Source organism: Caretta caretta, chromosome 3 (assembly GCF_965140235.1).
Source record: "Caretta caretta isolate rCarCar2 chromosome 3, rCarCar1.hap1, whole genome shotgun sequence".
Lineage (NCBI taxonomy): Eukaryota > Metazoa > Chordata > Testudines > Cheloniidae > Caretta > Caretta caretta.
In genome coordinates, this window is record NC_134208.1 from 7395270 (window position 1) to 7419735 (window position 24466).

Consider the following 24466-nt stretch of genomic DNA (forward strand, 5'->3'; position numbering starts at 1 on the left):
GGCCTTGACACAGAATGTCAGTTGAGCTTCTCATCGAATATATGTGCACCAGCGATTACGAGCTCAGATCCATCCTTTCCCCAGGCAGGACAACAGCTGGGCTTGGTCCCATCAGTGTGGGCAGGATAGGATCCAATCATCTTTGATGCGTGGTCTCTCTTCCCCCCCCCACACCCTTTATTTCACAGTGACTGGTTATTTAAGTGTCTGCCCTGCAGTATGATGCACACTAACAATCAGTCTTGTTACCTGCCTGCTTGTGCTGCTTCGCCACCATCCGTAGCCAAGGGAGTGAAGTCATCTGGCTAATACCAGCATAATCACTACTAAGCAGCTATGTGGCATCACTGAATATGCCGGGTTTCAGAGCAGCAGCCGTGTTCGTCTGTATCCGCAAAAAGATCAGGAGGACGTGTGGCACCTTAGAGACTAACCCATTTATTAGAGCATAAGCTTTCGTGGGCTACAGCCCACTTCATCGGAGGCACAGAATGGAACATATAGTAAGAAGATATATATATATATATACATACATACAGAGAAGTTGGAAGTTACCATACAAACTGTGAGAGGCTAATTAGTTAAGATGATCTATTATCAGCAGGAGAAAAAAACTTTTGTAGGGATAATCAAGATGGCCCATTTAGACAGTTGACAAGAAGGTGTGAGGATACTTAACTTAAGGAAATAGATTCAATATGTGTAATGACCCAGCCACTCCCAGTCTCTATTCAAACCCACCTTAATGGGATCTAGTTTGCATATTAATTCAAGCTCAGCACTTTCTCATTGGAGTCTGTTTTTAAAGCTTTTCTGTTGCAAAATTGCCACCCTTAAATCTTTTACTGAGTGGCCAGAGAGGTTGAAGTGTTCTCCTCTGGTTTTTGAAAGTTATGATTCCTGATGTCAGATTTGTGTCCATTTATTCTTTTGCGTAGAGACTGTCCGGTTTGGCCAGTGTACATGGCAGAGGGGCATTGCTGGCATATGATGGCATAGATCACATTAGTAGATGTGCAGGTGAACGAGCCCCTGATTTGAACAGAAAAGCTTCAAAAACAGACATTGGTCCCCACCCATGGTTCTCACATAGTGCATACCGCATTTTAACAGAGAGATTAAGCCAGATTCTGATCTCACATTAATGTGTCTGCAAAACAACTCCACTAAAACTAGTGGAGTGACTCCAGATTTACACTGCTGCTCAGCATTCGGTGTATTGTCTTGGGGACACAGTCCCTACCATTTGCAATTGCTCAAACCATCTCACTTTTCACTTGCAGCCATATAACATTTCCATGGCAGCTGCTGCAATTCTTTACATGGAGGAGCAATACTAGGAAAGTTTGCATTTTTAGCTGTCTTAAATGGAGAACCAGATTTGTTAGTCTCTAAAATGCCACAAGTACTCCTTTTCTTTTTGCGGATACAGACTAACACGGCTGCTACTCTGAAATCTGATTAATTAGCTCACTGCCCATCACTGATGCTCTGTAGACCACAGCTTGGGACCCACCTCTCAGCCAAAAATCTAGGATTCTTGAGCTTTTTCCACCAGAGACACAAAAATCAGACATGGTTTCCTGGAGTGACCTAAAATACCAGAATCTCCTACATTCCTTATGAGAGAAAGTCCTAATCTAGGTCTTCTCCAGCTCTGATTTCTGTGATTGTAATAGAGATAGGATTTAGCCATCTGTAAATACCTCTGATCTGGGAGAACTAAAAGGAATGTAAAAAGCTGCCTACACATTACTCCAATATGAGTGCAATTTGCCTAGTTTCTGCCCTACAGACCTACAAATGGATGAAAACCAGCAGCACTGGAAAGTGAACTAGCCACAGCACCCACTGGGCTGAAAGAGAGGGAAGATTTGCCTTCCACTGGCCCAATCTAAGTAAGCCCAAGTCTGGCTTGAAGAGTGTCTTTGTTACAAACTGAGACTCTGGGGTTGATTATTAGAATCCATACTCAGTTTCTTTAATTAGATCCTGTCCTTTTTAGCAGGAATATATATTTTTAAACCTTGGCAGAAAAAAGTAAAGATTAGTAGGTGTCGCTGGACAGCGCTGTAGGTGAAATGGGCCAGTTTTCATAGCCAGAGACTGTGCCAAGGGTGCTTTACCTGCCAGGACCTCATCTCCAGAGCATAAGGAGAAAACTGGTCTGGACCCTTCCCCACCCATTCACTTGGCCTTGAATATTCTCTGAATACTCCTATCTACCAAATCCTCGTTCCTCCTCACATGACAGACATCCCCAACCTGCCCTTGCCCCACCAGATTTTCCCAGTTCCCCCTTAACAAGTGTCCGCAATATTCCGTTTGCCCCCGTGATGTGCCAGGGGAAGCAATTGGCAGGAAAGGAAGAAGCACTTACTCACAACCAGATGTCAGATGATGTGCACAGAGGCCAAGGAAGATACTAATAACTTATCGGCAGAGTCCGCTAGAAGCTTGCCACGAAGACCAGAGGAGACGTGTAATTAGGGTGGAGTCTGCTTGCTTGGTAGCTGAGAAAACATTCAGATATTTGCCAAGAAATCTACTTACTTTACCAACTTTTCTAGAAGAGTTTGGACTCAGGACCTCAGACCATCTAATCAACTGCCAGAATTTTCAAAAGAGCTCTGCCTTCAATAGCTCCCACTGTGGCACTTTCAGCCAGTTTTAAGAGGGCTGAATCCAGCATGCTGAGTTCTTCTGAAAATGTAGCCACTTATTTTGGTGCCTAAATGGAATCTCGGCTCTTTTGATAATCTGGCACAATAGTGGGTGCTGTGAGCCAGTGACAGGGTGTACCAGGCATTCACTACCCCCTACCCCCACCGGACACCCCACTTGGTGCACACGGACCTAAGAAATGAAAGGTGTAGAGTCTGGACTTCCAGAAATTGCCTAAAAAGGCCTCCCAGGGTCAGCTACTGGTGGAACCAGTGAGACTTGGTCCTCCAGTGGCTAGAAGGGCTGGGAGTAGGCAGAGGCCAGTCAGAGCACTATCCCAAATTAAGGTTAATAAATTTAATGATACAGTTTAGATATTAGCATCCAAATATTCGGGTACATCACCCATACAAGGTTATACTAAGAGGAGATTGTGGAAAGCAAATATAGCAATGAGTGTTGATTGTCACTCAAAAAGAAAAGGAGTACTTGTGGCACCTTAGAGACTAACCAATTTATTTGAGCATTGAGCTTTCGTGAGCTACAGCTCACTTCATCAGATGTTTACCGTGGAAACTGCAGCAGACTTTATATACACACAGAGAATATGAAATAATACCTCCTCCCACCCCACTGTCCTGCTGGTAATAGCTTATCTAAAATGATCAACAGGTGGGCCATTTCCAGCACAAATCCAGGTTTTCTCACCCACCACCCCCCCACACAAATTCACTCTCCTGCTGGTGCTAGCCCATCCAAAGTGACAACTCTTTACATAATCAAGTCGGGCTATTTCCTGCATAGATCAAGGTTTTCTCACATCCCCCCCACCCCCATACACACACAAACTCACTCTCCTGCTGTGAGCTTTCGTGAGCTACAGCTCACTTCATCAGATGTTTACCGTGGAAACTGCAGCAGACTTTATATACACACAGAGAATATGAAACAATACCTCCTCCCACCCCACTGTCCTGCTGGTAATAGCTTATCTAAAATGATCAACAGGTGGGCCATTTCCAGCACAATGAGCTTAGTCTCTAAGGTGCCACAAGTACTCCTTTTCTTTTTGCGAATACAGACTAACACGGCTGTTCCTCTGAAACCTGATTGTCACTCAGTAATTGAGAATTTAAGATGGATATTTACTGAGGGACAACCTATCATAGGAGTATTTCAGTTACTTTCCTGGCTTCACTAAAGTGAACTGTAACCGAAAACCAGCCAAAATTGATCACTTTGGCAAAGCAGCTCTGCCTGTCCAACACATAGGCAGAGTAGGTGTGTCTATGCAAATACTGTCTGCTCCTGAAGTCTTTCCCCCCAGTTTGTCACTAAATGTCAGAGAAAAGCTCATTCAGACCCTGCTTACACTTAGATATTAATTGGGCTACTGAAATTAGGCAAGCTCACTTTGCAAGACGTCCTCTGGCTGAAACGAGCTTGTGACAGAGCCCTTCAGAAAATTCCAGCCAGTGGATCAAATCCACGGGTGCAATATCATAATCTCCCACTTACAAAGCTCAATGATCAGCAAAAGGAAGGCGGAGGGGAATACACCTTGACGTTTGCAGTCTCCAGGGAGTCACATTCCATCCATCCCTACACATGATGAAGAAAGAACCTGGTAATGCCAGATGATATGTTGCTGGTGCATGACTGAGTTGAGTTTCTGGTTATTATGTGGGAGTGGTTTTTTTCTCCAAGTCTTGGAGGAGATTTAGTGACTTATTCCATTTCATGATTGCAAACACACCACTCCAGGATTTGGCTTTCCAAGAGCTTGTTTACTTCTTGTATTTTTCTGAGCTTGGACAGTGGAAATAAAGTAGTTATTTTCATTTTCATTTATGATCTGATTTTGGATCTGTTTCACATGGATTTGCCCAATGCTGCAGTGTTTGGACTGCAAACACAGGCTGCAGGGGGGTTGTTTATTATGTATTTCAATTTACATCAAAGCACCCATCCATCACTCTGGGCATTTTTACCAAATTAAAAAAAAGCATGGAAGCATTTTTGTTGGTCTTAGGCTTTAGACAACCTTGTTCTTATAAAAGCTAAATTTGGGTCCCAATTTGCCCTGACAATGGCACAAAAAAGTCACTTCAAAGGGAGAAAAAAAAGAAGGGAGGTTTTGTGCATAAGCCACAGGACTGGGAGTCAGGGGATACCGGTTCTATTCCAGGGCTGGTTGTAGGGACAGGCAAGCAGGGAGGTTGCCCTAGGCACCAACTTCCAGGGGGTGCTAGACCACTATGCTGCCAGCTGGGATTTTTTTTTTTTTTTGGCTCAGCTACTAATGGGAGCCCTCGCCAACACCAAAAATGCTTTCCTCCCTGGCTGGCAAAAGGGCTAGGGCCGCTCCTGATCTATTCCCTGACCTACCCTAGACATGCTCTCTGATCTTGGGCAAGCTGCTTCACCTCAATGCCCCAGTTTTCTCCAGCTGTATAAATGGGGGATAATCCTATCCATTTCACAGGGCTGTTTGAAGTTTTAATTCTCTAATAGCTCCTGTCTTGCAACTGGGGTCACATTGACCTCAGTGGAACTCTGCAAGAGTGCATGGCTGGATTCCAAGATTGGGGCCAATATTTGTAAAGCTTGTTGAGATCTTGGATAGAACGGGCCATCAAAGTGCAAAGCAGAAGAACTAGAAGGAAAAGAATTCAGCAATCTTATCCGGTCATTCTACACCACGTCCTAGAGTCTCTCCAGTACAAAGTTTCTTACTTGAGCAAATTCTTGGTCATTAGCCTGGTGGGGTACAAGAATTACAAAAAATACTCCTTTGACAAATAGGGAGGTACTTCTCCTCCTCCTTGGATCTGCAGCCACAAAGCACATCTGGAAATATTTCCTCTCCCCCTCAGCTGTTCAGTTGGGAAAGGAATTCAGCAAATCGGTAACAGACAGTTTGGAGAAGGAAACAATTCACTCTAACCCCCTGGAGCTTAGTGAATTTCTCTGTTCTGATGCTGGCCAGCCAACTGTGAGCGTGATTATTTTGTGCAAAAATCAGATGCTTTTTTTGTTCTACCTTCTCAGGGCTAATCCAGTGTAGGAATTATAGAACCATGGGGAGATACAAATACACTGTGTTGTGGCCAATGCACACGTCTCCCCAACAGAAGGACAGGGCTCTATTCCTGGTCACACCGCAGACTTGCTTTGAGCCCTTCAGGTGAGTCACTTAATTGATCTGAAACTCAGTTTCTCTATCCACAAGAGGATGGAGAAACTGAGTTTATCTACCCACATCATAAGGTGTTGTGAGGGTTGATTCATGTATCCAAAGGGCTGTGACCTCTTTGGGTTGACGGTAATATTGAAGGGGTCTCTAACACTCCAAAAAAAAACAACACTGAAGACACAGGGTGAAATTGGCATTGACTTCAGTGAGGCTGTGATTTCACTCATACTGTAGTGAGCTTCCCAACAGATGGTGCTGCTGCTGAATCTGTTGCATGAACCCAATATGCCAATCAGCTAAACGAAAAGACAAGGGCTGGTGGGGGTGGGCTGGGGCTCACCTTTTACTCGGTGATGATTATTTTGGGAAAGTGTTTGTATTAAGTGCTACCAAAAGTCTGATAGGTTGGGAAACTTGGAAGATTTGTGTGTTACCTTTGGGGAAAAAGATGTTGAAAAACAGTTTGAGGTGCCACAAAGTATGTGGCAAAATTTGGCCCTCTGGACTTATTTAACATTCATATTCCTGTGGTGCCTAGAGACCTTACCTGTATCGAGCACCATTGTACTAGGCACTGTGCAAACGATAGCAAATGACAACCCCTGCCCCAAAGAGATTCCAGTCTAAAAATCCTTAGAGTTTAATTGCTACATTCTCAGATGGTGGAAATTGGCATAGTTCCGTTGACATCAGTGGACCAGTACTGATTACACCCGATGAGGCTCTGGCCTAGATATCCTTAGGGAAGTTCCAAGTACGTGCTCCCTTATACAATAGCGACTAATAATTTCCTGTGCTGCAGGACTCTCTGGGTGCAATCCTGTACCCTATGTTACGCAGGAGGCCAGATTAGATGACAAGACACAATTGTCCCTTCTGGCCTTAAAACTTTTGAATTTATGGCTATTGCTATAGCTGACTGACTGTCAAAAACAAGTGTCAACACTGCTGAAAGAGTAGAAAAACTAATTCACATTAAGCTGCTGTTTCAGAAGCTGAAATGGGATATTAAGATATTCTGTTTAAACAGACAAACTAAGGTGAGTTTATATATAAAGTATCTACATTCTGAAAGGATTTCCCAGCTTTAAAATGTTAATGAATAGCAGCTGCAATAATTCCTGGCATTTGTGAAAAGATCTTTCAATAGGAGGACAAAAAAATACATAAAAAAATATCTTCAACACAGTAAAAGCTCTTGTGGGTAAGCCTGGGATGACTTATTCCCGATTTATTCCCACTGTGAAACCAACAGATTTGTGTTTTATAAAATGGATATCTGGGAATAATCCTATGTTGGGGAGATGAGAGGATTTCTCTAACTTCTTCCTTCCAGTAGTACTTGTGGTGTCAGATAAAAGGGGTTTTCTTTGTTGAGCTTAGAATGCCCCCCTGGAGTATGGGATTCAAACTGTGTTGAGTACATTAATTTCAGCAAATTAGATACAACTCATGGCCCACATCCAGCAATCATATCTTCCAGCATAGTACCCTGCATTGGGGATCCAGGCAGGTGAAGAGGGCCATTTTAGTTGATCTGCTTGCAGGATTGCAGCTGAAAATGTAAGAGCAGGCTGGAGAATATCCACTGGAGGGCAGTGAAGAGATCTCTGAAATGAGGGTGTAGGTTGATACTAATGACAGGGAAGCAGGCCGCATTGTGACAGAACATTTAGATGGCTGAGCGCTCACAGTTAAGGACAGATTTTCAAAAGAGCTCAGCAAGCTGGGATTTAAGCGCTCTTAAAAATCTGGTCCTACGGGTTACATCAATTGTGGTGATAAGTAAAATCCTGATTTTGGAGCAACACACAGCAAGCTCCCTTTCTAGCCGAACGTGAGCAGCAGTTCAGTAGCCTCGTTTCCAGGACTTTAGCAACGGACTCTTTCATCACCTCCTCCTGGAGATTATTCCAGACCGGATAAATCCTTGGGAATTTGCATAAATTCCTGCTGCACTAGAGCAAACCCCAAGTGCAGGCAAGGAAAGCCCCAAAGTGCTCCGGTGAATGTATCCTGGTTTTGAGAAGGGGAAAGTTCCATGGATGCAGATCACAGCTGGCCTCGGGTACCCTTGGGGTTTGCACAGCAGCATTGCACAGCAGCTCCATTGGTGCAAATTCCCAATATAGGCCCGGCCTAAATACACTCTCTTTCTCTTAGTTATGCCCCCTTGCACCACACTAAATAATCCCTCTCCCTCCCACCCTGCAAATATTTGTAGAGGGTTATTTTGTCCTGCCCTCTCTTAGTCTTCTCTTAGCCAGCCAATATTTACTTTATTTGACACTTACGATACTGCAGCAATCGAACACATACATAGCTGTCTATGTATTCCAGGGTTGCATTGCCTCGTTTTTAGGGTACTTAGTCATAGTCAGAATGCAGCAACCTTAACTCTTGGGTAATCAAGATTTTAGAGTGGGAATGGAGATGGATTTTTGTCTTCCCTCTTACACCACTCCACCCAGTCCCCTGATAGCTTTTGTTGCTCTTTTTTGAACCCCTTCCCTCTAAAGCAGACTAAATATGCAGGGCGTGATTCACCATAGCCCCTGCACTATGTGTAGTCACATTCACTAGTGCAGTGAGTGAACAATGCTACCAGCATGATTTAGTATAGTTTTACACCAACTTTGCACTGGTGTAAATGATGATACAAGGTGCAAGACAATAGCAAATCAGGCCCACGATTCACAGTATTTTTAGATGAATGCTGCTGGAGATTGGGTACCACAACGATGGGTATGGTAGAAGAGTCTAGAATAGAACAGAGAAGAGATGTGGGGGGACAGGATGGGTATTCGAGTATTTTATATTCAAAACAAAGATCAGAAATGTCTTCCCTTTGTCTAATATCTTCTTAAATGACTCAATTTCCCCCCCTAAAATCCCTTTTTCTAAGCAAACTTTTCTGGAACCTTGCTCTTAAATGATTATTTCAATTTGTGTTCTGCTCAGCTGTGTTCCCCTCCCCTTTTGGAAGTCCTGAATTGCTGTCTTCACTCAGATTTCTCCTACAGATTGAACTGTTGCTGTCAGCAGAAGGCTTTCAGAGCTCACGCTGAAAACCTCCCATCTTTCAAACACACTCTCCCATTTCAAACAAATGATTCCAATTTTTAAAATTACAGTAATGCACTTTGGTTTGGAATTGCTGAAACAAACTAAACAGAGAGAGAGTGATGGGGAGAGGGCGGGGAGTGTAGTGGCTAAATAGAACTGGGAGAGTTCAGAGGTTTTGTGTTGCTTTTTAATTAAATGACTTACAGTAATTTACTGCCTGAAACAACAGGTTTAAATTATTCAGCTTGGGGATTTTTTTCCCCCCTACTTGGCTTTTAACACTTTTTATTGCTTTTTATGCGCTTCAGTGTCTGAATTCTAATGAAGTGACAATAAAGTGATGATCTCATTTCAGTAAAACTTGCCATCTTAATTGAATAGAGCAATAATGTACATTGCCATAGTTCAAAGATTCGAGGAGGATCCAGTTCTACCCAGAGGCACAACAATACAAATTATGGCCCCAATTCAGCAAAGTATGTGCTTAAATATAAGCATAAGGGTAGCTCCATTGACCATCATGGGACTTCTCATGTGCTTAAAGCTAAGCACATGCTTTAATTCTTTGCTGAGTTATGGCCCAGTTTATTTAGTTAAATATGGAACAACTGAACCCTTAAGAGAACAAATGATTATTAATGGATTATATTATTTATTCGTATTGCATCAGTGACTAGCAGCGCTAGTCATGGCCAGGACTCCATTGTGCTAGGTGTTGTACAGACACAACAAAAGGATGGGCCCCACTCCCAAAAGTGTACAATAGAAGTAAAAAACCAAGAGAGAACAGATGAATGCACACCGACCAACAGGGGACCACAAGGAAAAAATGAGACAATATTGGTCCACCTGGTATGATATTGGTCACAGCACACCAGCTACCTAAATGTTTAAAAAATGAGGTTTGTCTGGCACCTGGAAAAGGAAAACACTCCATAAACTTCAGTTTTTCTTCCTCCTTCTCAGCAGTTGCTCTTTTTCTCATCCTCCTTCCACTCAGAAGCACCGCCCACTTAACTACAGCTCCCCTGGCTTGGCTTCCCCTAAAATAATAGGGAAGCCTAATTTGGTTCTCCTGTATACCCTTTCTCATAATACAAGAACAAGAGGACTCTTTGGGCAATGAAATAGCATCACATCTGAAAATGGAAATGGAGTAGTCTCTTATTGCAAAAGACAATTATCCTGTGGAACTCATTGCTACTGGATAATTCTGAAACACACATCTTAAGATGCCAGATAAGATAAAAGATGTCTATAGGATTAAGAATAACATGCAGTTATACTAGATGGGATAAATATTATAACAGCTATTAGTGCCCATGCCTCAGGCCATCAATTTGATTCCCAGACAGGGTCAGAATGAATTTCTCCCTCCCCACAACTTTATGATGTTACATTATAGCACAGTGGTAGCTCTGCTATAGTTAAGGTTGAGAGTCACTTACTGTTTCAAAGATGACTACTCTAAGTGCTCTAAAATTCAAATGCTCTCTTGGATTTTCTTGAAATTTGCTGTGCCTCATAAGGCTGTAGGGTAGGGTTAATGGACCAAATTTGGGATCATTTGAGAAAGAAGTTCCTGAGATACAGCCCCCCTAAAAATCATGAGTTTACAAAATCACCTGCAAATTGGAATTTGCAGTGGTGTTGTAGCCGTGTTGGTCCCAGGATGTGAGAGAGACAAGGTGGGCGAGGTCATATCTGTTATTGGACCAGCCTCTGTTGGAGAAAGACAAGCTTTCAAGCTACACAAGAGCTCTTGAGTACCTCAAATGCTGGTCTCTTTCACCAACAGAAGTTGGCCCAATAAAAGACATTACCTCACCCACCTTGTCTCTCTGTTTTTGGGAATGTTTTATTTGTGCACACCTGGGGCTCAAACTGTGGAATTATAGAAATGTCAGGCTGGAAGGGACCTAGAGAAGTCATCAAGTCCAGCCCCCTGAGCTGAGGCAGGACCAAGTAGATCTAGACCATCCCTGACAGAGATTTGTCTTACCTATTTTTAAAACTTCCAATGGGGAGGTTCCACAGCCTAACTTGGAAACCTGTTCCAGAGCTTAACTCCCCTTACAGATAGAAAGTTTTTCCTAATATCTAACCGAAAAATCCCTTGTGCCGATTAAGTCCGTTCCTTCTTGTCCTACCTTCAGTGGAGAACAACTGATCACTGGCATTGAGCTAGCTGCTGCCTTTTGGGGAGGTGTATTCATAGAATCATAGAATCTTAGGGTTGGAAGGGACCTCTGGAGGTCATCTAGTCCAACCCCCTGCTCAAAGCAGGACCAACCCCAACTAAATCATCCCAGCCATGACTTTCTCAAGCCTGACCTTAAAAACCTCTAAGGAAGGAGATTCCACCACCTCCCTAGGTAATGCATTCCAATGCTTCACCACCCTCCTAGCGAAATAGTTTTTCCTAATGTCCAACCTAAACCTCCCCCACTGCAACTTGAGACCATTACTCCTTATTCTATCATCTGGTACCACTGAGAACAGTCTAGATCCATCCTCTTTGGAACCCCCTTTCAGGTAGTTGAAAGCAGCTATCAAATCCCCCCTCATTCTTCTCTTCCTCAGACTAAACAATCCCAGTTGCCTCAGCCTCTCCTCATAAGTCATGAGCTCCAGCCCCCTAATAATTTTTGTTGCCCTCTGCTGGACTCTTTCCAATTTTTCCACATCCTTCTTGTAGTGTGGGGCCCAAAACTGGACACAGTACTACAGATGAGGCCTCACCAGTGCTGGATAGAAGGGAATGATCATGTCCTTTGATGGGCTGGCAATGGTCCTACTTATACAGCCCAAAATGCTGTTAGCCTTCTTGGCAACAAGGGCACACGGTTGACTCATATCCAGCTTCTCGTCCACCGTAACCCCTACGTCCTTTTCTGCAGAACTGCTGCCGAGCCACTCGGTCCCTAGTCTGTAGCAGTGCATGGGATTCTTCCGTCCAAAGTGCAGGACTCTGCACTTGTCCTTGTTGAACCTCATCAGATTTCTGTTGGCCCAATCCTCTAATTTGTCTAGGTCCCTCTGTATCCTATCCCTACCCTCCAGCGTATCTACCTCTCCCCCCAGTTTAGGGTCATCTGCAAACTTGCTGAGGGTGCAATCCATGCTATCTTCCAGATCATTAATGAAGATATTGAACAAAACTGGCCCCAGGACCGACCCCTGGGGCACTCCACTTGATACCGGCTGCCAACTAGACATGGAGCCATTGATCACTACCCGTTGAGCCCGACGATCTAGCCAGCTTTCTATCCACCTTACAGTCCATTCATCCAGCCCATACTTCTTTAACTTGTTGGCAAGAATACTGTGGGAGACCATATCAAAAGCTTTGCTAAAGTCAAGGAATGACACGTCCACTGCTTTCCCCTCATCCACAGAGCCAGTTATCTCGTCATAGAAGGCAATTAGATTAGTCAGGCAGGACTTGCCCTTGGTGAATCCATGCTGACTGTTCCTGATCACTTTCCTCTCCTCTAAGTGCTTCAGGATTGATTCCTCGAGGACCTGCTCCATGATTTTTCCAGGGACTGAGGTGAGGCTGACTGGCCTGTAGTTCCCTGGATCCTCCTTCTCCCCTTTTTTATAGATGGGCGCTACACTAGCTATTACCTATGCCAATAGGAGAACCCCTCCTGTCGGTGTAGGTCACGTCTACACTGAAGTGCTATAGCAGTGCAACTCCTCTGCTGTAGCATTTCAAGTGTAGACAAGCCCTCAGGCTCTGTTCATGTTAGAGTGTTTTCAGGCAGTGTGTTGTCACAGTAACTGGATGGCACAAGGTGATCTGCTGGAGTCATTGAACCTGAGGTACACCCATGCACTATAAGTTCACGCCCTACCCTTGCCAGCTTTCACAGGATTTGTCTTCTTTGCATCCTGCATGGGCTCCTTTGGTAAGTTTTGCCCTGAGACCAACATTTCTGTTCTAGGAGCAATATTTTAAAATGCTTGGAAATCTACATACAGACTCTGATTTCACATTGGAAGTGCTGTCAAGGAAAATCTGCATTAATTAACTAGAGGGAAGATGAAAGACTCTAGCAAGCTATTAAGGTAGCATAATTGTGACGCATGCTCCTCAGCCATTTCCTGAACAAAGGGACTTTGTATGATCAAAGGAAAGGAAGTCACCGTGCCAAAGAAAAGCAAATTTTACAAAAGGTAGATCACGTCAGACCAACCTGATGTCTTTCTCTGAGACAATACTTGATTTTCGAGACAAAGGAAATAGAGTAGATCTAATCTACCTGGATTTCAGGAAAGCATTTGATACAGTTCCACATGGGAAATTACTAGTTAAACTGGAGAAGAATTAATATGAAAATCAGAAGGTGGTTAAGGAACTGGTGAAAGAGGAAACTACAGTGGATGATGCTGAAACATAGGTGCTGACTCCATGAGTGCTCTGGGGCTGGAGCACCCACGGGGAAAAATTAGTGGGTGCTCTGCACCCACTGGCAGCCAAGCCTGGGAGAAAATATAAAATTGTCACTTAGAAAGTTTGCAGCAAATATTGGGAGAATGGTTAATAATGAAGAGGGCAGGACACTGATTCTGAGCGATCTGGATTGCTTGGTAAACTGGGCACAAGCAAGCAAACAATATGCATTTTAATATGGCTACGTGTAAATGTATTATCTAGGAACAAAGACTGCAGGCCATACTTACAGGATGGGGGATTCTATCCTGGGAAGCAGTGACTCTGACAACGATTTGGGGGTTCCGATGGATAATTAGCTGAACATGAGCTCTAAGTCTGACTCTGTGACCACAAAAAGGTAATGCGATCCTGGGATGTCTCGAATAGGAGTAGAGAGGTTATTTTACATCTGAATCTGGCCCTGGTGCAACAGCTGCTGGAATCCTGTGTCCGGTTCTGGTGCCCACAATTTCAGAAGGATGCTGATAAATTTGGGAGGTGTCAGAGAAGAGCCACAAGAATAATTAAAGGGTTAGAAAACATGCATTAGTGTGATACACTCAAGGAGCTCAATCTATTTAGCTTGACAAAGAGAAGCTCAAGAGGTTGCTTGATTACAAGTGCCTACATGAGTTACAAATATGTGATAATGGGCTCTTCCATCTAACAGAGAAAGGTATAACACAATCCAGCAGTTGGAAGTTGAAGCTAGACAAATGCAGATTGGAAATAAGACAGACATTTTTGTAAGGGTGAAAGTAACTAAACATTGAAACCTTTTACTAGGGGTTGCAGTGGAGTCTCTATCACTGACAATTAAATCAAGACTGGATGTTTTGCTGAAAAATCTGCCTTAGAAATTATTTTGGGGAAGTACTCTGTCCTGTATTCTACAGGAGGTCAGATTAGATTATCGCAATGCTTCCTTCTGGCCTTGGAATCTATGACTTTCCCAGCCTGCTTGGTATTTTTTTAGAGTGTACAAACTGCAATGATTAACTGAGTGAGGAATGCAAAAAGATCGGTCTGTTTCCCGGGATTATAAAACAGGGCTAAGTCTCTATTGCCTTGTGTAATCATATACACCTGTATAAAGTGAGAGTCGGATGCTAGCACTCAGGTCTGATGCTTTTTAACCCTTACTTTGTACAGGTGTCAATGACAGCACAAGCTGCAAGACAATGGACAATCAGGCCTAATAATTATTCTTTACACAAACCCATTAGTAGGGCTGGGGGAAAACCATTCTTCCTATGCTGGAGCTTCAGGATACTCAGCCACCCTGCTTAGACCCCCAGCATGAGGTTGTGGCTGGAATGCTGTGATGAGCTTCTCTATGCGATGCTGGGAGACTGAAGCAGCTCTGGGGAAGTCTCTGGGGGGTGTCTTACTGTGCTTAATTTGTAATGAAAGAGATGTGGAGGTCCAAGCAATTTTTTTTTTTTTTTTTTTACATTCATAACTGATGGAGCAGGGCCAGAGGTGCCGGGGCTAGGAACTGCCAAGCCTAGAGATGCCGGGGCTCAGCCTGGTACCAATTAAGCACTGATACCTTGTGGTCATGAACCCTGTCCCCCCCCCAGCAGAGCTGCAGGGGAACCATCTAAGGCTCAGAACCGAATACGGACACATAGATCTCAACTGATGATTCAGCCCACTGCAAAGACTGGAGCAAGTGGCAGAACTGAGACCCTCATCTGGGTTTGAATTTCAGTTATGTGCCCCCCCAAAGTTCTGGGGTGTTCAGATCGGGGGAGGGGGGGGTTGGCAGGGCTGGATTAATGCAGGAGCTTTAGGGGCTGAAGCCCAGAGTCCCAGGCTAAGGGGGGGCCCTGGAGCAGCAGGGCTCAGGCAGGCTGCCTGCATGCCATGCCCCATGTCACTCCTGGAAGCAGGCGGCTGCTGGCACATCTCTGCGGCCCCTGAGCCCCCACCCCTCACCCTCTCCTGCACCCCGACACTCTGCCCTAGCCTGGAGCCCCCTCCTGCACCCAAACTCCCTCCCAGAAAGAAACTAATATATCAGCTGTTCTAAGGTAAGAAGTAGGCTTGAATTAACTTAACTATATTCTACATGTTTTAAGACTGAAATGTAACCACAGAACAGCTCTATGTTAATTAAAAGGCAAGTTTAGTATAGCATTAATAGCCTCAATGCCATAATTGTTTTAAATTTTGTTTTAAATTAGGAAAAAGACTTGTATACAGGGGCCCCACAAAATCTAATAGCCCCAGGCCCACAGGAGAGTTAATCCGGCCCTGAGGATTGGTTGGACCCCTCTCTACAGAAAAGGGGGCTTGCTGGGTGGATAGGTCAATATAAAGGGTTGGGTCAGTTCTTTAAAATGGGTACTTTGTCCATCCCTAGTTTCCTTTGTGCCCCATTATGGGCCCATGGCTGCTGCCCATGCTGGGTGGACTCCATCTGGGCCCCTTTTACCTGTATAGCCACAGGTGGATCTGTTGGTTTTGGCAGATGTCTTTGCTCTGTGCCCTGGCTGACTCTGCACAACCAGGAAGTTTCTGAGCCAGCAGCTACCCACCCACCCACAGGCTCCTGGTCAAAGTTTAGAGCAGCTGGGGGAAGGCAGCTCACAGCTGGGAGAAAGTTTCCCTACAGAGAAGGAAGCCCCTGCCTTGGGACTGCAGGAGACTTTGAGCCAGGGACTTGCTTCTCCTTGTGGTGAGTGGCTTTGTGCTCACAGAAAATTTGTTCTGGGAGAAGCGAGTGGGAATAAGGGTGGAGATAGCAGCTGTGTGTTCTCCCCTGGGGCTTCCCTCTGCACTGCCCTGGGGAAAACCAGCATGGGGCACCCTGCTCTCCCTGGTGGGATATAGGGGTGACTCCTGCCCCCTTCTCTTCCCCAGGGCTCCTCTGCTGTCCCTGAGTTGTGGGCAGCAGCAATCTACTCTCTCCCATGGGAAGTCCCTTTGCTCTCCTAAGGGATAGCCTGCCCCATATCCCTTAGTGAGCCCCTTGTGCTCCCCAGGGGGGCCCTCTTCCTCTGCTCTCCTGCAGGAGTTGTGCCTTGGGAAGGTTCCCCTCCCTCCTCCTGGAATTAAAGCTGCCGCCTTGCATTGCTCAGACAGGGGAGAACAGGAGGCAAGGCGGGGCTTCTCCCTGTGGGTTTGAAGTGGGGACAGGCAAGGTCCAGGGGTGTGTGAAAATGGGTTGCAGAGTTTGGGGGTCTCCAGGCTAGATGCAGGGGGAGCTCAGAGTTGCTGGCAGAAGGGGGCATGGCTCTGTAAAAGTGGGGAGCTCATGGAATTGCAGGGAGTTGGTTTGGAGGACAGTGGTTATGAAGTGCAGTGGGGAGGATGTGGGGGGCACCAGCAGGGTGGTTATGAAGTGGCATGAGATGTGGGGGATGGGGTGTCTGGGAGGGGTGGTTATGAAGTAGGCATTGGGGAGGGGTGGTTATGAAGTGGCATGGGGGGTGTGGGAGATGGAGTGTCTGGGGGTGGTGCTTATAAAGTGGCATGGGGGTGTGTGGGGAGCGTGGCAGGGGTTTCAGAGGGGTGGTTAGGGAGTGGCCTGGGGGGTTGTTCTGGGGAGAGTGCGGGGGTTCAGAGGAGTGGTTTCTCCATGGTTATGAAGTGGTATGGGGGGAGGGGTGGTTGTTCTGGGGAGAGTGTGGGGGTTCAGAGGGGTGGTTTCCCCATGGTTATGAAGTGGTATGGGGGGAGGGGTGGTTGTGAAGTGGCCTGGGGGGTTGTGGGGAAAATGGGGGTGTTCAGGGGGTGGTTATGAAGTGACATGGGGACTGGTGGGGAGGTGGCCAGGAATTGCGACGCGAGGGGATGGCAGAATCCCCCGTTTGCACACTGGGAGGAGATCTGAGTTACATGCAAGGCGTGGGGTGGGGGAACCTGGGAGCCCAAGTCAGGAAGAGAGGTGGCTGGTGTCTCCTACCAGACTGCTTTTGTGTCCCTAAGGGAGGGAGACAAATCACTGAGGGACTAATGTGATGGGGAATATTTGGCGCCTGGTATCTCTGGGCCGGGCCCTCTCTGACTTTATTAGTACTTGGGCATTGGGCAAGCACCCAGTGATAGCCTATCCCTGCCCTAAAGAGCTTGCATTCTAAATACACAACAGGCAGTGCGGGGATGAGGGAAACACAGGCCCAGGGAGGGAATATTATTTGCCCAAGATCACCAACAAGGTGGCAGTGAGGATTAGAACACAGGTCTCCTGAATGTCAGCTCAGTGTCCTAACCATTGGATCAGGCTGGCAGACGGTTTCTGGCAAGCACCCTTCAAGGTGACTTGAGGTGTGGGGGGAGGGATTTAGCTTGGGCTCCTCTTGTGCTGCTTTATGAAGCATAAAGAAGGCCTGAAACTTTGGTGGTTCTCTAAAAATAGTGTGGGGGGTGTTTTTTAATGGGTTTTCTCTGGGCTTTTTTTCCTCTGTAGAAGTACCAGTGACAACTCCTGTCTCCCATCTGGTGGTCAAGATTTCCTTGGGAGCTTTCTCATCCCTTCACTGAAGAAGTTGTGAAGGGGAGAAAGGATTGGATCTTTAACAGAGACCTTTCTCCCAAGTGTTTCTCTTGTGTTTGAGTTAAATAGGTGTGGGAGGTAGAGGCAGAACAATGAGTTGTAAGCAATCTGAATAAAAATAATTTTCCCTCCTGGTGAATCAGATTTAACTTTGGTCCTCTGTAGGCTAGAAAAATTGGTTGTTTTTGAAAATCTGGTAGCTAGTAGGTTTTTTAAAACACAACTTGGTACCTCACTCAGACACACCTTAACAGCTTTAAAAGCCTTTAAAACTGCCTTGGCAAACTCCCACAGGAGCCTTTAAATATGTGTTAGCTGGCCATGGCCTAAGATCGGCTGTGATCAGCTAATCTGTCTACGCTAGGTGCATAATGCCTATTGAACAGCTTCTTGTGGTTTAGCACTGCCCCATCAAGCCCGTTACATTGGTGTGTGCCCCCCAGACCACTGGTGAAAAGAAGCATACTGCTCCTGGTACTGACTAGTGTCCCCACCCCTGGCTGTTATCAATTCTTTACCCACCAGCTGCTATTACTTTTTCTCTTCACTTCCTTCTTGGTTCTTGTTCCCCAGCTGCTTCTCTTTGAGAACAGGCCACTTGCGGTGAGTAACTAGGCTGTAAGAGAGACATATCTTGCAGCCAAGATTTTTCATTAGTGGCAAGGGATTTTGGGTGCTCCAATATGACACCTTAAAGGGGTCTGATTTTTCACCAGCCCTGTGTAAGGACCTTGTCTTGATGGGCACCCAGATCCACTAGTTATTCCTGGAAATCTTGGTCCATATTTTTCCACTTCCTCCCGAGCTAGCCAATCTCTGCAGTTAGACAGCACCTTTCTGTTTGTGCCGCTCGATCAGGAATCTGGTTTTCTTCAGTGCTCAGAGCTTCTCTCTCGTTCACCAGGCAGAAGCTCCTGCTGTTTCCACTGTGAGCTGTCTTGGATCCTTGATGACTGCTCCGTATTCCGTGTCTGTCTTTTGCCTTAACATATTCCTCTCCTGTTCTTAGAAGGTGTCTGAGATGCAGAAAGTCCTGGCGTGTTCTCTAGGAGCAACCTGTCTAGTGCTCTCTGCCCGTCTGTACTATAAGACCAGCCTCCCGTGTCTCTCACACCTCTAATCCCTATGGCTCTTTATTAATAAGGATGAGCTCAGTGAGCGGTGGGGATGCAGATTTCATTCTGAATGTTCAGTTTGGTCCGTAATATAACTTAATGTGATCACCAGCCTGTCAAGTGAGGATTTTGCATCTCATTTGCAGTTTAGATGCTGGAAGTACCTGAGTTATTCTGCAAGCACTTTACCCATCTAAGTGGTTTGTGAGATGAGCTTTCTTTAATGTTTCTTGGATAGAGTAGAAATGCAGAAAAAAGTGACTAGACCAGCTCTCCTTAATTACAATATAAAGCTCTTCTGTAGTGCAATTCATTCAGGGATCATATAGCACTTTTACAGTCAGTATCATTATCCCCACCTTATGGGGAAACTGAGGCACAATGCGATGAAGTGGCTTGGTCAGTCCAGTGTACTAGGCTACACTACCTCCCCTAATGAAGAAGGGAAATAGGAATCTGAAATGACATGTAGTATTTCCCAGCTTCCAAACCCTTTTGCAAGCATTAATGAAACAATTCTCAAATCACTAGAGCCCTGCAAATTTGCAGATATCTGCTTTATATCCACAGGCCACGACTGCCGACCAGATGATACAAAATTTGTATCCGCGCGGGGCTCTGCAAATCACCCTGAGGTAGTTCATAATTACTATTCTCATTTTTTTCATGGGAAAACTGAGTCTCAGAAAAGTGGAGAGACTTTGCCATGATCACACAGCACATTAGGGTTAGAAGCCAAGAATTCCTGGATCCCAACCCTTGCCTCAGACCCCATAACACAGTGTTTCTGACCAATAAGTATATTGCAATTGACACGACTATGATGCGCTCTTCTGTCATTATCTGAAATAATAAATTGGGGTCCCATTGTGCAAGGCACTGTACTCACCCCTAGAAAGAGAGAGCCCTTGCCCCAAAGAGATTACAGTCTAAACAGATATGATGAACAAAAACTGAGAGAAAGGAAGTTGTATTATCCCCATTTTACAGATGAGGAACTAAAATACAGACTGGCTTAGATCCTTTTAGATAGTTAGGCTCCTGACTTCCATTGAAATCAGTGGGAGTTAGAAGCTTAAGTGACTTGACCAAGGTAACACAGGAAGTCTGTGGCAGAGCTGTGAATTGGACCCCAACCTCCTCAGTCCCCATCCAGTGCCTTAAGTGCAAGTCCAGCCTTCTTCAGGTTAACCTTCCTTCCGCACTTGGGGTCTATTCCTGCAGTGCGCCCTTGGCAATTATTGGCATTGAGGACATTCAGCGCTTTTCCGTAGCGAGTGATCAGCCAGGATGACTAACAGTGGATTAATGATCTCTTTCCGGTATTTGAGGGCAGGTGCTTTGTAGCTGTTGAGATCTCCTCTAGAGACTAAATTTAGATGGCCAATTTTCCCTATGGTGTGGTGTTTTAAGTCAAGAAGCTTTGCTCTCTGCTTGAGTAGCTAGACCACATATCATTAGGAAGAAAATGAGATATTGTTTTCTTAGGGTTCTCTAATTTGTAAAGGTTCAGAGAGGAAATTCTACAGAGGCCTAGGGAATTGGAGAATCATATTGTTTCTAAGTGCATTCAGTGCTGGTGAAAGGTTCCAGACTGTAGACGCTGGAGAGCTAAGCCCCCAAGGTACTCAGAGTAGGTATAATATGAATGGATGATGCAAATCCTCCATTCTATTCTATCTAGGTTCTTACACCATCTTCATTGCTCATCACTATAGCATCTGAGCGCTTCCCAGTTGGTACATTAACCATTGTGCCTAAGCACTTGTCACCTGTTGTTTCTTCTCTCATCCTCTCCCCAAGGGGAGAAATACATACACTGGAATGTCTTGTTTTGGTGGGGGCTTTAGGTTTTTGGATTTTTTTGTTTTAAATATACCCACTGCTCTGTATTTGTTAGAGAAAGCAAGGTCCCAAAAAAGTACCTTGCACTTGGAGTGGAAAGTGGTGAGGTTTGTGGTGGTCCATAGTTCCTGGGAGAGTTCATGCCACAGGCTCGGACCAGCCCCTGAGAACATTCTGTCTCCTCCACAGACAAGCTGCTCCCATATTTTTGAGAGTTCCATTGTGCCAGGGGAGCAGAGTTGTTAAGCAGGGTCTTCATCCTGGAGCTTTCGGCTGTTTTAAATAGGCTGCACCCAGGAGCACTTTGAAGCTAAGAAGCGAGACCTTGAATTTGATCCCAAAATCTCCAGGATGCTGGTGTAGAGAGCAGATGTGCAATGTGCTCACGGTCGTCCGTATTGCTGAACGGACGCTCTGCAGAGTTCTGAATTAGTTGGGATTTCCTAAGTGCTGAAGGCTTCATGCCCAGGTATACTGCATTGCTGTAGTCCAACCAAGCATTGACAAAGGTGTGCTCAAGTCCAGGTCATCATCCATCAGGATGGGTCAGAGCTTCCTAGACAACCAGAGCTGATAGAAATTAGTATTTGTGGTTGCTGCTATATCAGACCTTAGTGTCGGCAAGAGTTGAAGAGTACTCCTAAAGTATGGCCTGAACTGACCAATTGAGAGTAGGTGCCTTCAACCACAGACAATTGCAGCATGGCTGCAAACTCCTCGAAATACTTCCCTCTGCCCACCATCCTCACCTGTCTTGCCTCAGTTCAGCTTCAGCCAGCTGCTCATCCATGAGCTGATCTCGGCCAAGCACTGGGCCGTCTTCATGGTAGTGGCATGGTCGTTTGTGGTGAAGGACAGGAACAACTTTGTCTCATCTGCATATTACTGGCGCTTGAGTGAGTGTCATCTGACCAATTGACCTATCAGTTGTGTGAAGAGGTTGAAAAGGACCGTGGAGAGAAATCATCCTTGTGGGACTCCACAAGGCAGGGGTTCTGCAGTGGAGATACTCTCTTTCCCATCACTGCTCTTTGAATGAGCCATTCCAGGAAGAATTCAGACCATTTTGGCGCATTTCCCCTTGGCCCCCGTTACCTCCCTCGGGTGAGGGGCACCACCCTGCCGCCTGCACGCTGCTCTGAAAGAAGTCCCTCCAGTGCGGTCCTAGGAGTTTGGTCTCTGTGGTGAATTCAGGCCTTAGCCTCCTGGCTGAGAGTGCCAACAAGCGTGGTGAGCTTTGGGGATATTATACCGTAACAAATATACGTGCTGCAGGTAAGTGTGCATGTCAACTCCCCAAACTCCATCCCAAAGTTGGGCCTTGAGCCCTTACGCGCCAAAGGCCTCTACCAGCTGAGCTAAAGAAGCATTCCCTGCATACTGTGATTCGTGGTCCCTAGCCACTAAGGTTATGTCTATGCAGCAGTCAATGATGTGCCAACAGGTAGGCAGACCTGCCCTCGCTTGAATCTAACTAGCACTGGTAACAACAGTACTGTAGACATGGAGGCATGGGCTTCAGCACAGGCTAGCAACCCAAATAGGTCCCCAGCAGGCTTGCACTTGGGCAGCTAGCCCACTTCTGTTCCTAGATTAAAGCTAGCGCAGGTATATCTACCGTGCTGCAGTACCACCTGTCGCCATATAGACACAATTGTAAGGGCAACATCACTTGTGCTAACTCATTTTGCAGGTGTGAGGCCTGAGAATGTCTAAGAAGTCGGCCCCATTATTATCATCACTTTGTTTCTATGTCACCATGAATACACAAGGTGGTAGCCCTGTACAAACATAGATGTGCTGAGCAATAGCCGGCGTCCCTGCCTGCAAGAGCTTCCAGGGAGCATGAATGCAGCAGAGAGGAGACATTAAATCTCTGTCAATCAACTGCCTTTGCCAAGACTCAGGGTCCCAGGCTAAGCTGGTGAAGGATCAGCTGGAACACAGCAATGCTGGTATGTGTCTTAGATTCTTTGCTCCAAGCGTCTCAATCTGAGGCCAGTCAAAACCAGGAGGAACTGAAATAAATCACGCCAGTGCAGCTGAAAACAATGCAAGCCTCTCTGGTGAGTCAGGCTCAGCAAAACTGGATCATCCTGTTTGTTGTTTCCCGGGACCACGTGGATCTTGCGGCTGCTTCTCTGGGAGTCTCATCTTTGTCCCCTCTGCTCCAGGGTTTGGGGTTTGTTTATTTTTTTTGAAAAGTAACAAATTCTTCTACTAAATTTTACCATTCTCTCAGGGCTACTTATGCTAATATAATCCATCTGTTACTCCACCCAAGGAACAAGGGTCTCAGATATTTTTCCAGTGCGGATTGAGGGCCAGTTTTCTTAGTCTGTCATCTTAAAAAGGGAACTTTAATTTCTTTCTGGGAAGGAGCGAAATCTGCCTGATTTTAGTGAAGCCCCTTCAGCTTCTGGTGGGAGAGAGCAATACCCTGGTTCATGAGGCTGAGAACTCAGTTTCGGGGGGCGGGGCAGCAGCAAATGTTTCTTTTGGGAAATCGTTGGTTGTCTTTTTCCTCCCTAATTTTGGAAATTAGGAACAGAAGGTCTGATCCTTAGCTGGGGAAGGCAACAGGGCTCCACCAACTGTGGATCTGGCTCTGAATGTCCTTTCCCCCCATCCTTACCCTGTCTATTTCCAGGTGGCATCTAAATGCAGGGCTGGATTAAGGTGAGGATACATGGAGATCTAAACTGAGAGGCCCCCCTCCCACCCGCCCACTAATGTTAGAGGGATGGGCACTGTCAGAGTGTGCTGGATCTCTCCTGAGAATGGGGAGCCGGAAGCAGCCACAGAAAAAGAGCCAGGAGCACTGTGATTTGTTGGGTCTATTGGGCCGAGTCCAGTTTCGGCTCAATCCATCACTGTCTCAGCACATTCCATACAGTTCATGCTGCTGGAAAGGACGTGTTGCTTTCATTTCTCTTGTATTTTAGCTCGGTTTCATTATTAGTGAACACCGTGTTGAACAGGAGAAGGTTGCAGCTAAACAGGTAACCCAGCCCTTGCTCGGAAAGAGCTAGCTCTGACTGAATACAAACAGTACAAGACCAGACAGATCATACACAGAGCAACAGGGTGGGGCCAGTGCAGCTTGACTGGTTCATGGCATAGGTATGTTCTTAAAGGCTCTTCCCAGAGATGGAGGGTGGTGGGGGCAACTATTCCAGGCACGTGGAGTGGCACAAGAGAGGGGTCGCAGGCCCAAGCACTGAACACTGGAAATAGTCATCGGCACTCCTTCGAAGTGCCTTTAAATATAGGGCTCTTGGAGCGCTTTACAAACGTCCATTCATTCTCCCGACTCCCCAGAGAGAGGAGAGAAGTGTGATTCCCTCCATGGCACAGATAGGGATCTGAGGCACGGTGAAGGGAAGGGACTTGCCCAAGGTCACATGGGGAGTGTGAGGTAAAGTCAGGAGGAGAGCCCTGCTGTAAAGGTTGATGCCGGTGTTTCCCAAACCGTGTGCCATGGCGCAGTGTTGTGGGTGTCAGGTCAGTGTGCCGTGTCATCTTTTTGAAGAACCACAAGCGAGAACAAAAACACCCTTCCCTTCTATATTTTAATGAGTGTTGGAGCCGGATCCCAGGCTGTACTTTTGCTCTCTGGGACGAAGCCCCTTTCC

At 45.8% G+C, this 24466-nt stretch overlaps 1 protein-coding gene across 1 annotated transcript in view; it reads left to right on the top strand.

Moving 5' to 3' along the window:
• The first annotated feature begins 15951 nt into the window (after positions 1–15951).
• The window catches only part of LOC125634734 (uncharacterized), a 59790-nt gene continuing 51275 nt past the window's right edge, over positions 15952–24466 (top strand). The window contains exon 1 of the mRNA XM_048845841.2: positions 15952–16050. The gene's annotated coding sequence lies outside the window, so the exon portion shown is untranslated. The remainder of the gene's footprint in view (positions 16051–24466) is intronic.